Source organism: Coffea arabica, chromosome 8e, assembly GCF_036785885.1.
Source record: "Coffea arabica cultivar ET-39 chromosome 8e, Coffea Arabica ET-39 HiFi, whole genome shotgun sequence".
Lineage (NCBI taxonomy): Eukaryota > Viridiplantae > Streptophyta > Magnoliopsida > Gentianales > Rubiaceae > Coffea > Coffea arabica.
Window position 1 is genome coordinate 5,584,191 of NC_092324.1, and position 16,905 is coordinate 5,601,095.

General features: G+C 34.8%; 1 pseudogene; it reads right to left on the reverse strand.

Moving 5' to 3' along the window:
- Nucleotides 1-16,517, reverse strand: part of LOC140012626 (mechanosensitive ion channel protein 10-like) — a 34,597-nt pseudogene extending 18,080 nt beyond the window's left edge.
- Nucleotides 16,518-16,905: the final 388 nt, after the last annotated feature.

Consider the following 16,905-nt stretch of genomic DNA (forward strand, 5'->3'; position numbering starts at 1 on the left):
TTTTGTTAAAACTAAGCCCAAAATTGGAATCTACGCGAAAAATCGAGTTGGGGTGTATATTTTGATAATTTTTTGTGACCGGAAAAAAAGTTCGCCGGCGACCGACGGCAGTCCGCGGTGGCGGCGGCGGCGGCGGCTAACATGGCCGCCAGCTGAAGCTTCTTCGGCTGGCCGAAGAAGACAGAAACGTATGGGGAAGAAAAGAGAAAGAAAAGAAAGAAAAGAAAAGAAAGAAAAGGAAAGTGGGTTGGGCTAAGTTATTTTTTTTTAGTGGGCTTGTTTCTTTTTTTTTGGTTGGGCTAGAAGGTAGGAGCCCATGTTTTTTTTGGTTGGGTTTGAGGGATAAAAAGACGGGCTGGCCTGCTCGTTTCTTTTGAGTTTCGGTTGGGCTTAGGTAGTATCCGGCCCAAATAAATAAAAATAACGGCCCGATGGCCTTTCTTCTCCCAAATCAGAAACCGAATTTTGCACTTTAGCCCCCTGATCTCTGGAGTAGTTCACTTCGGCCCAGAATATTTTAAATTCCTTTCACTTAGGTACTTAATTTAATTTCACTTTGGTCCTTGAATTTTATCTTTCATTTAATTTTGACCCTTAAACTTTGGAAAAATATAACTTCTGTCCCTAAAAGTTTTCAATCTTTGCAATTCAGTCCCTGATGAATTTTGACTCTCTTTATTATGATTGTTTCTTTTCTTTAATAACTAATTATGTTATTTTTGAACATATTCAACTTGCAATTTTTAGATGTTCTTAAATTTCTTTGCGTTTGACATGTTAATGTGAATTTAGTATTTTAACATTATTATTATTTTCAATTAAAGTGGTGCCATGATTCTTTTGTTCATTGTGAGTATAAATAGGACAATTTGACTCCATTTAGTCACCACTTCAAACGGGAGGTACCCCTATTTTTATTATTTCAATGTCAATTACGTGCTCTTATGTGCTCTTATGTGTTCCTATGTGTTTATATTTTTATATGCTTTATTTATTTGAATGAAATATTCATTCAAATTTTCTTATATATGTTTTAATTAATTTTTACAATGATTCAAGAGGCATTTAAATACCTCAAAAATGTAATAGATAGGATAATTAGATTTGTTTTATTATATTTTTCCCTTCTAGATTGTAGTTAGGCGCTCTCCGATGTAATAGATAGGTTGCGTGTTTATGTGGCTTATGTGTTATGTGTTTTATCCGTTTTTCTTAGGATTTTGGCATCTAGATATTATGTTTACGTGTTATGTGCTACGTGCTCTTATGTGTTTATTTGTTTTAATTTATGTTTTATTTGTTTCACTATGAATTGTTGATGCATGACGTCACCACACTAGTCCAACGTTAGTTGTGGTTTCTCCCTCCGCTTACTTGCTAGTCCAACGCTAGTAAGGATTTTTAGAAATGGGCTAGTCCAACGCTAGACCCTTTAGGTTATCTTGCGCTAGATTCATCTTTGTGTGCTATTCACTACATTTTCATGTATATTTTTATTTTTAGGATCTTTTCTCATTTGCATGATATTCCCTATTATATTATCCCCTACCCGCTATAGGTGCTAATCATGTCATTTAGAATTGCATCCCATTTAAGCTAGTTCATTTGCTTGTTCATGTTAGGATAATTATTTTTCAAACATGGGAAATGGGTGATTATAACTTTCTAGTTTAAATACCCTATTAATCCATGTATAAGAAAATTATGTCACGAATTTTTTTTTGCCTCCCGTACCCTTTATGTTGCATTCCCTTTTTCTTTGATCACTTATATATATATATATAATTTAATTTAATTTCTTTTATTTTCTTTTCTTTTTCATCATTTGCATCCTTGTGACACCTTCGAGGATTTATTTTGACCTTCGCAATTAATGCGATTGGTTCAATTAAACCCTTGAATGAACATGTTGTCCCTTGCGATATTTTTTAGATTTGCATTCATATAGAAAACATCCAAATGTGATAAATTAAGGGTTAGATTAGGAAAATTTTGACTAAACCTCGCAACTAGCTTAGACTAGGTTGAAAGGGTGCCTTAGATTTGAGTTAATCGAATCTTTGCCTTCCCTTTCTTCAACCGTGACTCCCGAATCCATTTTCTCTTGTTTTCAAAGACCTGGAGTTGTCAAAAAGGGTTTTATTTTGTTTTACTTTATTTTTTGGGTGACTTGGTACACCAAAACTCCATACCAAGTGGCGACTCCTGTTTTTTCTTAAAAACCCTTTTTAGACTAAATTTTGGACCCAAATTGTCGCATTCTTTTTAAGTCCCATTCTAGGTCTCTTTTAACTTGTTTAAAAATAAAATCATATCTTTTATAAACCTCACACTTTATTTTTCTTTTCCATCGCGAAAAATGGGGCGCGACAACTTGGCGACTCCACTGGGGACGTAAGAGAGTCCAAGCACTTGGTTTAGTCGTCTTTTCTCTTTTTAACCTTTATATTTATCATATTTGGATGTTTTAGGTTGCATTTTTCTCTTTTAGGATATTTTGCATTTCACCCTCGTATTCGTTTATCGTTCCTCGTATATGTGATGAATGATTTATTTATTTACTTTTGTTTATTTAATTATATGTATCGCGCTTTGCATTTGGGGGTGGGGAATATTTACCCTAGAGCCTCGCATTGGTTCTCGATCCCTCCCCTCCAAACCGAGCACTGGCATACGTGCATACGTTTTATTTTTCTTTATCCCTTATTTATTTTTCTTTTAGTGGCTTGTCACGCCACTCTTCCCTGTTAGGATTAGGCGACCCACTTGGACGTGTGATCGCAACACGACGTGTGCGTAGCATGATCCGAGGGGTCACTCAATCTTCCATTTTAAGCTTTGGGTTGATAGCCTTTAGCTTTTAGTCGAAGATTGAGGATTTTTGATAGATTCACTTGGACATGTGGCCGTGGCACGACGTGCGCGTAGCAATGTCTGGGGAATCGCTCGAGCCACCGACAAAGAACCTTGGGGTTGATGACCTTTGGTTTCCAAGTCTGAAGGTTCGGGGACCTAAACCCTATCGAGTCTAGATGCATTAGTAAGCCAATACCTCATGCATCCATGATAGTTTACCTAAGGTAGAGTCTGTCTTACTCTATTAGGAACACTATTCACGAGGGGAGGGATCCAATCCCTCTTTTCTTTTTATTGTTTTATCTCTGTGTATTACTTTGCTACAATGTGTTATGTGAATTTATCTGATTGAACTAACTTTTCTTGATTTTTGTCTCCACTGCATTCACAAACCTTAGAAATAAGAGTCCTGACGTGGTATTCGTTAAGGCAGACCACCCTTTGTAAATAGTACGTTTAAATTTTAGTTTATCGCATTAATACTATGTATATATATGCATGTCATTCTAGGCTTACCCCGGCATTTAAATGGGGCACTTTTAGATCATATGTCAATTATTTCATTGCATATTTAACCGCTTTAATAAACTGGCATCATACATCAACTTTAGAGGGAATGCCGCATAGGGGATCCCGCGTTAGGAATAAGCCACATTTTGTCTCGGATATATAATCCAATGAGACTTGCACGTTTATATTTTTTGTACCATCCAAAGGGGTAGTGCACAAGGTAAGGTAGGATTCGATCCCTTTTGTGTGACGGCATTGAGAATGATGGAACAGTTTTACGCATTAGAATATGAGCCTTTAATAATCACCTTTTGGCCATTTTATCAGAATTGGTAAAAATCCCTTGCGTAAAGGACATTAAGTTGAAGAAATTCACAAATTCCTCATCGTTGAGATGATAAGTATGTTAAGGCCAAATTTTGATTTTCGAAGGCTCATAGACTAATAAATCACAATGAATTTTTTAAAACTACTAATGGGCAGACAATTCCATCGATTTTGATAAAATCATCAATTTCATTCAATCCATTTTTACATCTAAGATGATTGAATTGATTTTTTCATAGATCATTCGATCCTTACAATTTTGCTCATTTTTTAATTTCATTTTCATTCAATTTCATTTTGGATAAATCATCAATTTCATTCTGTTCATTTGGCTAGTGATCCAGTCGATTTTCGAATAAACTGTCAATTCTATCCAATCCATTTGACCAATTTATTCATTTTTAGGACAATACAATCAATTTTGAATAAATCATCAATTCCATTCAATTCATTATTCATTTAATCAATTTTATTTTTTTGAATAAATTCTCAATTTCATCCAATCCATTGGATCGGTTTTATTCACTTTCAGGATAATCCAGTCAATTTTTGAACTAACCATCAATTTCATTCGATTCATTTAACCTATTTATTCTCTTTTAAAGTTTCGATCTATGGTTCACCGAAGAAATTAGTCGAGATATTTCAATCCTTTCAAAAGTAAGTTTTATACACTAAATTGATTTTGATATCATTTTATGTGTCAATCAAAGCAATCAATCCATTCGGACTTTGTCCTCATTTTGTTAGGACAAATTATCTCTTGTTACTCCAATTATCCAGTCTTTTCAAAATTGGCTTTTCATTGAATCTCAATAAGTCGATCGGATCCATCAGGTATTGTATGATGCCTACCCCTAAGGATTGCATTTTTCATGCTAGGCCAACCCTTGGCATAAAAGGGCTCACCCATAGGACATGCATACCGATTTTGCAGTTTTGCTTACTAACTCTGGGTATTTTGCTTTTATTTTTTCCCCCTCCCCTGCATTTATAAAAGTTGTTTTAACAAGGTAAAAAAAAAAATATTTTTCCTATATCTGATAATATTTTTGGGTCTAATAAATTTTGAAAAAATTACAAATGTTACTTGATTCTTGGGCAGATCCTACAATGTGAAAAAAAAATGAAAAAAAAAAAGAGAATGAAAAATCCATTTGAAAATGCTAGTGTAAAGCATCTCAAAAATCTCTTGATTCTTTGTTTCTAGTACATTTTGTCTCAAAAGATAGAAAGAGAAAGTGTGTATATATTTGAAAGTGTATTCTTTAGAGATTTTTATTTTCTCACATGTATTATATTTGAGAAATTTTCAAACATTTGAATAATAAAGTTTTTATTTAGACAACTATTGTTTTGTATATACTCATTCTTTATTTTCTCATTGGGAGATTTCATGATGAATCCTAAGAAATAAGGCTAAATTGAAATTTCTTTTGACCTCTTGTTCGAAATTCATGAGTGTATGTCCAATTCTCAAAATTCTTTGCATACACTAGATTTGTGGTCTAAACTATTCAATGAGAGCAGTCGAAAATAAAGAGGGGTCATTCAAATTTGATAGTTTCTCATAAAAGATCAACCCAGACACTTTTCTTTTTCATTTTTTGTACACTTCTATTGAACCTCTAAGATCAGTCGCACTGGTTGACTAGCTTCAAAGTGAGACAATTTTGTTACCGTGAAAATGTCCTGGTTGTCTAATCAGATTCAATCCACATCTGAGTGAAAGCAAAAATGTACATTACTTCTTATTTATTTTGGGAATTTGGGATGATGCTTTAGGCTTTCATTTCTCTATTCATACAGTTTTTATCATTCCGTCTCCTTTTTGAACCATCGCAAGCACAATTTTGTTTCAAATAAGAGGCTTGGTGATCACAACCCTACATTGATGAAATTTTCAAATGTCAAAAGGAAGTGGATTTTCCCAATGGGCTACTCTTTACTTTGGTTGTCATGAGAAATAAGAATGATACTTTGGCTATCGTTTCTACTATCTACACACTATCCATCCTTTGCAACCTCGTTTGAGCCTAAATTGGTGGTTCGTTCCAAAAGCACTTATGATCGCACCCCCACACTGGGGAAGGAGATTTGAGAATTGAAAAAAATGGCAAAGATGATCAAAATTTTGAAAGGGACATCAAATAGAGAAAACGAGTGAAAAAAGAAGAAGAAGAAAGAATTACAAGTTGGGGGATTTTGACTCTACCATTGATATTTGGTCTTCAATATCAAAAAGAAAGAGGGGCCATTTACACTCCAAATTAGGGAGTTTTCAATTTTATCATTGACTTTGGGATATCAATATTGGTAAAAAAAAAAAAAAAAAAGAAAAATGTGAAAAATGATGATGAACTGAAAAGAAAAGAAAAAGCAAAGACATCCAATGCTGAATTCCCTCTAGTGATTGAGAAAAAAAGAGAGAGAGTCAAATGGGGTCCCGGATTTTAAATCCAAAATTGGAGCAATTTTTGAAGGAATGCGATCTTAAGTGCGTTGTTCTTGAAAAGTTTATTTCTTTTAGCTATCGTTGTTAAGCCACATTACAAGCTCATAAAGTCCATTGCTGACTTCTCTTTCATGACAATTTGAAGTGAAAATCTTGCCTCTAAGGAATCTTCCAATCATTCATGATCATAAGGCCATAACCTGTTTTTATATGTTTAGCTATCGTTTCTACCCATATATTACAAGCCTATACAGCTTATATGTTGACTGAGTTTTTCTCAAGAAATAAGAGTGATAAACTATTTGCTTTCACCAAGATGTGATATTGAATGTGTTGGATACAATTTGGGCACAAAAAAAAAAAAGAAAAAAAAAAAGAAAAAAAAGAGACAAATCCTGACATACCATTCCCCTGAGTCACCTCAAAATCATGAATAATACCCATTTGATTGGTCCTAAAAGATGAGCTCATAAGAAAAGTGATCCTTTTCCCTCAACACCGATCCCAAAACAAGGAAGAGATCTTTTACAATTTGGTCTTATTTTGAGGGATTTATCATGGAACCTTCTACATGAGTTTGGATATGATATTTAAATTCTTCAGTTGAAAAATGTAGTTTCTATTCACATTGCATGTGATTATTTTGCAACAAAAAAAAAAAAAAAAAAAAACCCCCAAATCTGGGGCAAATTGTTTGTAATATATCTATGAGATTTCACCATATAAGTTCAAATTGAAGCAAAATTTTATAATACATTTGTAGGGTATGTCCAAGATCAAGTATATATTTTTTTTTTAAAAAAAAAAAAAAAAAAAAAACCTTGATAAGTCAATACCTTGCATGAATCTTAATTGTTACATCATTGCTTAAAAAAAAAAAAAAAAACAACAAAAACAAAAAACAAAACAAAAAAAAATTTTTTGAAAAATTCAAGCGCTTTGAAAAATTCCCCTTATGCAGGTGTTTTTGGTTGAGATCGAGGAAAAGGTGCAATTCAAAACTTGCAAATTTGGAGATTAATCACGAATAAAAATGGAGCAATAATGCTACATTGCAAAGTGGAGGATCGGCTATTTGCTCAAAAGGAGTACATACTTTAGCAGCCAACTTGAAAAAAAAAAAAAAAGAAGAGAAAAGAAAGAGAAAAAGAAAGAGAGAGAAAAGAAAAAAGGGGGTTGAAAAAAAAAAAAAAAAGACAAAAAGAAAAAGAGAGTTTTTCCTTCGATTTTGCAAATTTTGCAATTGAACTCTGGGAGCATTTCATTAGAGATTACATTTCTAAGTTGGGGCAACACCTTGCCCTCTTATGTCGAAATGGAAGTGGTAATGCATGCCAAAATCGAGATCCCGTCCTTGCACATTTTGACAAAGGCTCAGGCAGAAGAAATCAAATGAATTAAGGAGCACAATGAGTTGTTGTCTCTAATTGATGAAAAAGAGGTTGAATGTTTGTCATGGACAATGCTATCATCAAATGATGGTTCGTTAGAAAGACAAATCTCGCTTATTTGAAGTGAGGGATAAGGTTTTGAAGTAAATTTTTCCGATTCAAGAGGAGGTTAAAGAAAAGTTTGCTCCAACTTGGCAAGGGCCATTTATTGTTCAAAGAGTGCTATCCGGAGGAACGTCCATTCTTACAGAACTGGATGGACAGGTTTTTCCTTTGCCAATCAAAGACATGTGTAATAAATTTTTTATCTGATTATGTGATTTTTTCTTTTTGAAATACCATCTATGGCGGATCAAAGGCGAGCCTTCTTCTTTTCTCTTTGAACATCTTATCCCTAGTTTTCCCCATTGAACCTCCAGAATAATTTAACCCTTTATTTGATAGCCCTCCTAAAGATTGCAAACCCCATACTGGGGTAAAATTTTATCTCATATTTGTCATGAAAAAAAAAGAGAAAAAGAAAAAAGAAGTCAAAAGCCAAACTGGGGCAATTTTTTCGGTCTTAATACCCTCATACTGGGACAAATATTGATAAAATGCGGTCTTAGGGTTTTTGAAACCTCTTTGAAAATTTTTCTTTGAAGCCTTAACACTTTTTCTACACCCCACATGACCCCATCATAAAAATCATAAAGTCTCGACCTCCGCCTTAGTGGTATTTCTAATAAAAATCACTTAATCAAATGGCAAATGATGTCAATATACCTTCACCATTTTTACATGGGAAGGGTTGTCGCGCTGATGCCATCCTTTCTTTAAATACATTTCTGAGTTGATAAAGGTCGTTAAAAAGATTTGTTCATTAGGTGAAAACCTGAAAGGGTGTCTTCAAAAGAATGGAAGAAAGGAAAAGAAAAAAAAAAGAGAAAAAAAAAGGATGAAAAGAAAAAAAAAGAAAAAAGGAAAAATAATAGAAAATGAAAACAAAATAAAATAAAAAGGTGTGACCTTTGTGAAAATCTAAAAGGTTAAGGTCATCAAGGTGAGATTTTGGAGCACAAGAGAATCATGAATGAAAAGCGGGTTGCCGACACTTGAGATACAGGCCATTCATTCAAATCTGGTCATTAGAAAAGTTGATTTGTGGTACAAAGTGAGGTATGGCTGACTGATGCTAGAAAATTGAGAAGATTCAAAATAAGTTGCAGCACAACTCTTGAGGAGCAGTCTTGACATCGAAAGATCATGCTTGCATAGTTCTCAGGGCCAAAAGGAGCACAAGGAATCACATGGTATTCGTATCATATGATCATTCATTTTGTTTTTTCGAAAGCATGAAAAATGTGGCCTTCATTAAACATGATTTACACTGGGGCAAATATCAAGAGGAATGAGCTCCAATTTTGGTAATGCATTTTAAATCGGCTTTGTGGAAAAAAAATTCTTTTAAAATCGAGAGGACAGTGACATATGTATGTACCTCTCAAATCTCTTGAAAGGAGAGTTGTCATTGGTATTCTTCAAGTTTTAGAATTTGTCACCTTTGTTTTTTTTTCAAAAAAAAAACAAAAACAAAAAAAAAAATGTGTGTGTTTCTTTCATTTGAAAAAAAAAAAAAAAAAAGATTACAAATCCACCAACTTGAGCCACAATGTCAAAATGCAAAGCAGATGATTGGTTGAACAAAATTGATTCAAATTGAGTCAATTTCTGAAATGATTTTTCAGGTAAGTATTCAAGAACTTTTTCATGCAATAACGTGTGTCATGTCTTTTATCACCATTAGCATCGAGTATTGACTCACTAGCGTGTGTTTTGCTTTTTCATATCCGTTAGCATCGGGTCCAACCCACTAACGTGTCTTTTATCACCGTTAGCATCGAGTATTGACTCACTAAGGTGTGTTATGTTTTTTTTCACATCCGTTAGCATCGGGTTCAACCCACTAACGTGTCTTTTGTATATCATGTTGGGATTCGGCAGGTTTGGGTGTTATCCCACTGACCATTTTATTTTATTGGATTCGGGTTTTATCCCACCAATCTGTTATTTCTTGACAAATTTAAATTTCTGTTGGTGAGTCTCAGCGTCCACCGCGCACCCTTCTATCTCCCATTCTTGGCAAATTTAATTTTCTGTTGGAGCGTAATCGCGTCCCTCCGCGCATCAATTTAAATTCCTGTTGGTGAGTCTCAGCGTCCACCGCGCACCCTTCTATCTCCAATTCTTGATCAATTTAATTTTCTGTTGGAGCGTAATCGCGTCCCTCCGCGCATCAATTTAAATTCCTGTTGGTGAGTCTCAGCGTCCACCGCGCACCCTTCTATCCCCCTTCTCGACAATTTAATTTCCTGTTGGAGCGTAATCGCGTCCCTCCGCGCATCTTTTTCTAAATGACAATTTAAAATTTCTGTTGGTGAGTCTCAGCGTCCACCGCGCACCCTTCTATCTCCCATTCTTGACAAATTTAAATTCCTGTTGGAGCGTAATCGCGTCCCTCCGCGCATCAATTTAATTTCCTGTTGGTGAGTCTCAGCGTCCACCGCGCACCCTTCTATCCCCCTTCTTGACAATTTAAATTTCTGTTGGTGAGTCTCAGCGTCCACCGCGCACCCTTCTACCTCCCTTTCTTGACAAATTTAATTTAATTTTCTGTTGGTGAGTCTCAGCGTCCACCGCGCACCCTTCTATCCCCCTTCTTGACAATTTAAATTTCTGTTGGTGAGTCTCAGCGTCCACCGCGCACCCATCTATCTCCCGTTCTTGACACTTTAATTTTCTGTTGGTGAGTATTAGCGTCCACCGCGCACCCTTCTATCTCCCTTCTTGATAATTTAATTTCCTGTTGGAGCGTAACCGCGTCCCTCCACGCATCTTTTTTCAAAAAAAAAAAATCAAAAATAAAAAAAAATCAAAAAACTCAAATTTAATATCTTGTTGGTGAGGTCTCAGCGTCCGCCGCGCACCCTTCTACCCCCATTCTAAGCAATCACATTTAATTTTCTGTTGGAGCGTAATCGCGTCCCTCCGCGCATCTTTTTCTAGTTATGAGAAGTTATTTTTCTTGACTGTTTTGATTAATAATTGTGTTGTCTCATTCATTTTGTATTTCATGTTTAGAAGTTCTGATAACTCAGACTTTTTCGACTTTGCAAAGACTACAGTTTGTCAATGCACTTGTTTCATTGTGGTTCACTTGCATTCGAACTACGTTTGACCTGATTCCCATGGTGGGATACGTAGGCAACTCTACATGGGTTCGGTCACATTTTCTACAATGTTATTGCATCATTTTGTCCAATAATTTCAGCCAAGTGTTGGCTTGTTTATTTTAGCTCAGGTGCAGTTAAAAGAGACAGGTAAGCAATTTAGTGTCTACGTCTTTGTCTTGAGTTTCTTTGAAACTCTAGACAAAGAGGGGCAAGCTGTAGACACCAAATTTTTGTCAATTTTTAATATTTTCTCAAGATTTTTCTATTTAATGAATTATTTATTTTCTAGCATTTTAATGTGCATTTTTCTCATTTTTGCGGGTTTGCTTGAAAAAAAGAAAAAAAAGTGAGAAAAGAAAAGAAAAAGAAACCAAACAAAACAAAAAAAACAAAAACAACAAACAACAAAAAGAAAACAAAAAAAAAATCATCATAATCATTTTCTCTACCAAAATACATTTAACCCATTTCACACTCAATTGCCAGGGACCTTTCTTTTCATTGGCAGAAGTCATCATTTCGGAAAATCCTACACACAAGCTCCATTTTTGGCTACAAGTCCCTCTCGGCTCTCTCTGGAAAAAAGGAGGGGAAAAACAGACAAGGAAAAGAAGGGAGGCTCTCGGCTCTCTCTCTGGGCTCTCAACCGAAAAAAAAGAAAAAATTTTCCCTCCCTCTCTCGGCTAGCTCTTAACAGACAGGGGACAAGCCACAAAAAAAGGCACTCCAATCCCTCTGGGCTCACTTGGCAGAGGCAGAAAAAAAAAGGAAACGCACGAGAGAAGTGGAAGGGAAGCTCTCGGAATTTTGCAGCCTGACCCCTCACTCTCACTCTCTCGGACTTGGGTGGAGGAAAGAAACAGAGAAAAAAAATCTTCCCCAACTCCTCTCGGTTCCATCTCAACCTCACACACACCTACATTGAGGTAATTTTTAGTTTTGTCTAGCACATTAAATCAATGCTTCATTGTTTAGTTTTCTTTCGTTTCTGCTTGCTACTTTGCATTGTTGTTGTGGTATTGCTGAAATTTGGGAAATAGCATGAACCAGATAAAGGAAAAGGAAATGTTTCTTGTGAATGCATGTTAATTGTTTGAAAAAATGCCAAAAAGAATTTTAGGGGCTGTTTTGCTTTATTTTGTCCATTTTATGTTGTTTTCTTGTCAAAATAAAATCATATTTGTATTGTAGAAGATGCAAGAGTGTTGTGGCATAATTTTTATGATTTTTGGTGAAGGGTATGTTGTTTTGAAAAATCAAAACTGGACTGATTTCTTGTCATTTTGGCCACTTTCGATTCCTTTTTTGTTAAAACTAAGCCCAAAATTGGAATCTACGCGAAAAATCGAGTTGGGGTGTATATTTTGATAATTTTTTGTGACCGGAAAAAAAGTTCGCCGGCGACCGACAGCAGTCCGCGGTGGCGGCGGCGGCGGCGGCTAACATGGCCGCCAGCTGAAGCTTCTTCGGCTGGCCGAAGAAGACAGAAACGTATGGGGAAGAAAAGAGAAAGAAAAGAAAGAAAAGAAAAGAAAGAAAAGGAAAGTGGGTTGGGCTAAGTTATTTTTTTTTAGTGGGCTTGTTTCTTTTTTTTTTGGTTGGGCTAGAAGGTAGGAGCCCATGTTTCCGCCAGCTGAAGCTTCTTCGGCTGGCCGAAGAAGACAGAAACGTATGGGGAAGAAAAGAGAAAGAAAAGAAAGAAAAGAAAAGAAAGAAAAGGAAAGTGGGTTGGGCTAAGTTATTTTTTTTTAGTGGGTTTGTTTCTTTTTTTTTTGGTTGGGCTAGAAGGTAGGAGCCCATGTTTTTTTTGGTTGGGTTTGAGGGATAAAAAGACGGGCTGGCCTGCTCGTTTCTTTTGAGTTTCGGTTGGGCTTAGGTAGTATCCGGCCCAAATAAATAAAAATAACGGCCCGATGGCCTTTCTTCTCCCAAATCAGAAACCGAATTTTGCACTTTAGCCCCCTGATCTCTGGAGTAGTTCACTTCGGCCCAGAATATTTTAAATTCCTTTCACTTAGGTACTTAATTTAATTTCACTTTGGTCCTTGAATTTTATCTTTCATTTAATTTTGACCCTTAAACTTTGGAAAAATATAACTTCTGTCCCTAAAAGTTTTCAATCTTTGCAATTCAGTCCCTGATGAATTTTGACTCTCTTTATTATGATTGTTTCTTTTCTTTAATAACTAATTATGTTATTTTTGAACATATTCAACTTGCAATTTTTAGATGTTCTTAAATTTCTTTGCGTTTGACATGTTAATGTGAATTTAGTATTTTAACATTATTATTATTTTCAATTAAAGTGGTGCCATGATTCTTTTGTTCATTGTGAGTATAAATAGGACAATTTAACTCCATTTAGTCACCACTTCAAACGGGAGGTACCCCTATTTTTATTATTTCAATGTCAATTACGTGCTCTTATGTGCTCTTATGTGTTCCTATGTGTTTATATTTTTATATGCTTTATTTATTTGAATTAAATATTCATTCAAATTTTCTTATATATGTTTTAATTAATTTTTACAATGATTCAAGAGGCATTTAAATACCTCAAAAATGTAATAGATAGGATAATTAGATTTGTTTTATTATATTTTTCCCTTCTAGATTGTAGTTAGGCGCTCTCCGATGTAATAGATAGGTTGCGTGTTTATGTGGCTTATGTGTTATGTGTTTTATCCGTTTTTCTTAGGATTTTGGCATCTAGATATTATGTTTACGTGTTATGTGCTACGTGCTCTTATGTGTTTATTTGTTTTAATTTATGTTTTATTTGTTTCACTATGAATTGTTGATGCATGACGTCACCACACTAGTCCAACGTTAGTTGTGGTTTCTCCCTCCGCTTACTTGCTAGTCCAACGCTAGTAAGGATTTTTAGAAATGGGCTAGTCCAACGCTAGACCCTTTAGGTTATCTTGCGCTAGATTCATCTTTGTGTGCTATTCACTACATTTTCATGTATATTTTTATTTTTAGGATCTTTTCTCATTTGCATGATATTCCCTATTATATTATCCCCTACCCGCTATAGGTGCTAATCATGTCATTTAGAATTGCATCCCATTTAAGCTAGTTCATTTGCTTGTTCATGTTAGGATAATTATTTTTCAAACATGGGAAATGGGTGATTATAACTTTCTAGTTTAAATACCCTATTAATCCATGTATAAGAAAATTATGTCACGAATTTTTTTTTGCCTCCCGTACCCTTTATGTTGCATTCCCTTTTTCTTTGATCACTTATATATATATATATAATTTAATTTAATTTCTTTTATTTTCTTTTCTTTTTCATCATTTGCATCCTTGTGACACCTTCGAGGATTTATTTTGACCTTCGCAATTAATGCGATTGGTTCAATTAAACCCTTGAATGAACATGTTGTCCCTTGCGATATTTTTTAGATTTGCATTCATATAGAAAACATCCAAATGTGATAAATTAAGGGTTAGATTAGGAAAATTTTGACTAAACCTCGCAACTAGCTTAGACTAGGTTGAAAGGGTGCCTTAGATTTGAGTTAATCGAATCTTTGCCTTCCCTTTCTTCAACCGTGACTCCCGAATCCATTTTCTCTTGTTTTCAAAGACCTGGAGTTGTCAAAAAGGGTTTTATTTTGTTTTACTTTATTTTTTGGGTGACTTGGTACACCAAAACTCCATACCAAGTGGCGACTCCTGTTTTTTCTTAAAAACCCTTTTTAGACTAAATTTTGGACCCAAATTGTCGCATTCTTTTTAAGTCCCATTCTAGGTCCCTTTTAACTTGTTTAAAAATAAAATCATATCTTTTATAAACCTCACACTTTATTTTTCTTTTCCATCGCGAAAAATGGGGCGCGACAGCTTGTTAATGCAATTGGAATTCTTTGGTTACTTTTGTCAGTAAAGTTGCAAAACATTCGAATTGCATTTCATAAAATACTTGGATGCCAAACTAATAACTAGTGAAACAACATGGATAACTCCCAAAACACTATTCAAGCTTTGCCAAATTAAGCAAATGTACATGTTATATCAAGCAAATAGAGTTGAGAGCAACTATATATGTAGCATAAAAGGTAAAACTATTAAAAAAAAATGAAAACAAGCTCTACTACTACAAATGCTCCATTTGGATTAGTTGTTTTTGGGTGTTTTTGAAATATTTTATTGTAATAATATATATCAAAAACTTTTACTATATATGCTTTTTGAAATATTGATATATTGTATGGATGAGATGTTTTTTGAATTGTTTTTGTTTGTGTATTATTATAGTATTGTATTTAAAAAATTTGTTTTTGAAAAATAGGCGAATCCAAACAGAGAGTTTTTAGGTAAAACAAGCTCTTTTCTTTGGAAAGATGTACAAGGACAAATATTTCCATGATCTTCTGAAATCCTAGTAAGTATAAAATTCATGAATTTTAGTATGAAAAAAAATTCTTATTTGAGGAAGATTGTATTAAACCATGGTCTTTCTTCTTTACAAAATCCTGGCTTAAAAGAAAGCAATAGATTTTGTGGATTTAGTGCAATAATAGGGATGAGATTGTTGAAGAGAGAAAGCACTTACTTGGCACCCGGTTTAGCAACATTCTTGAAGATCATCTTGGCACAATTTCTTGCCTCCCATTCACTAGCAATCTCCATTGTCCCAAATTCATCAACACTCCTAGAAATGGTGGACAGGCCAAAAGACCTAACATAGTTAACCAACCTCTTCACGTTCCAAGCAGAAGCTCTACTTTGCATGCTCAATTTCCTCAGCTTCTCCATATCAATCCTCCTCGTCCCAACCCTTTTGAACTTCAAACTCTTGGATTTACTCAGCTTCGCCGGCAGCGATTTCGATGCAGTCAAGGTCTTATGATGTGCTTTTTGATAAGCTACATCATCCATGGGAGGCCCTGAAAGAGTATCCAAAACATAGTGATGGAAAACACTCTCCTTCATACGATCAAAATATGTTGCCACGTGAAATGATGAGGCCAAAACTTTTACTAGCACAATTTTGATGAGCCAAATTGTTGCCCCGATTAATACAGCCACCAAAGCTTGGAAAACTTTTTTGAGCATTTTGTTGTTTTTCTGGACTTCCATGTTGAACATAAATGTTCATGCTAGTAAAACCAGGCCTAGCCATACACAGTTTTGGAAGCTCCTTCGAAGGCCATAGACGAAATACAAGACTTTTTCCTTTAACATGAAATTTATTTCGATGAGAAAAACTAGGAATTTGATTAGCCATCCAGAGACTAATCTGCCACTGAAAACTACCATGATCATCAAGCACCATTTCCATATCTCAAGACCCCATTTGAGTTTATTCTTGAGAGATGAAATTGTGAGAGAACATATTAAGCAAGTCAAGATAATGATAAACAATATCCATTCAACCAAAACCCTGCAATGACTCTTGATCTTCTTCTTTTTGAGCATCTTGACTTGGCCATTTCCATCTTCTTCCCCTTCTTCAAATTCTTCTTCATCTTCGGAGCTTTCTTCATCACTATCACAATCATCAATAGGAGAAGGATTTTGTCCACTTGGCTTATTCAAGGGTTCATTTTCAGTACCGGATAATTGAGATAAAGAACGATGATAGACTGGATTAAGGTTGAATTCTACTGATCTTGCTTTCGGTTTCGAAAAGCTGAGACCACGTAAGGTTTGAACTCTTGTGCGGATTGGAGAAGGGGGCTTGTTTTCTCCAATTATGTTGTCATTTTGTTCATTGATTAACACAACATGGTCAGAGACAGGTTTTTCCATCCTTATGGTTTCTACACTACACACTACACCTCTGTGGTTTGGTTTTGCTTGTTCTTTAACATCTTTTCATGGTAATATATATAGGAAAAGTCTATATACGTGAGTGGGATTGAGACCTCACAACCCTACATTACATTTTTTTTAAAACTCAAATTTGCATGAATGTTTACAGGATCAAAGTTCGATTTTCAGTTCCAATTGCTCAAAATTTTGCGAATATAGATATTAGAATTACATCATGTTAAACCAGCACACTACGTTGAATTGTTAAATCAACATACTACATTGAATTTTAAATTTGGTAGAGCCATACAGAAATTGAACATTTCATGAACAGTAAATTTAACAGTCTTAAAAAAAAAAAGATTAAAAAAACTATCTCATATTT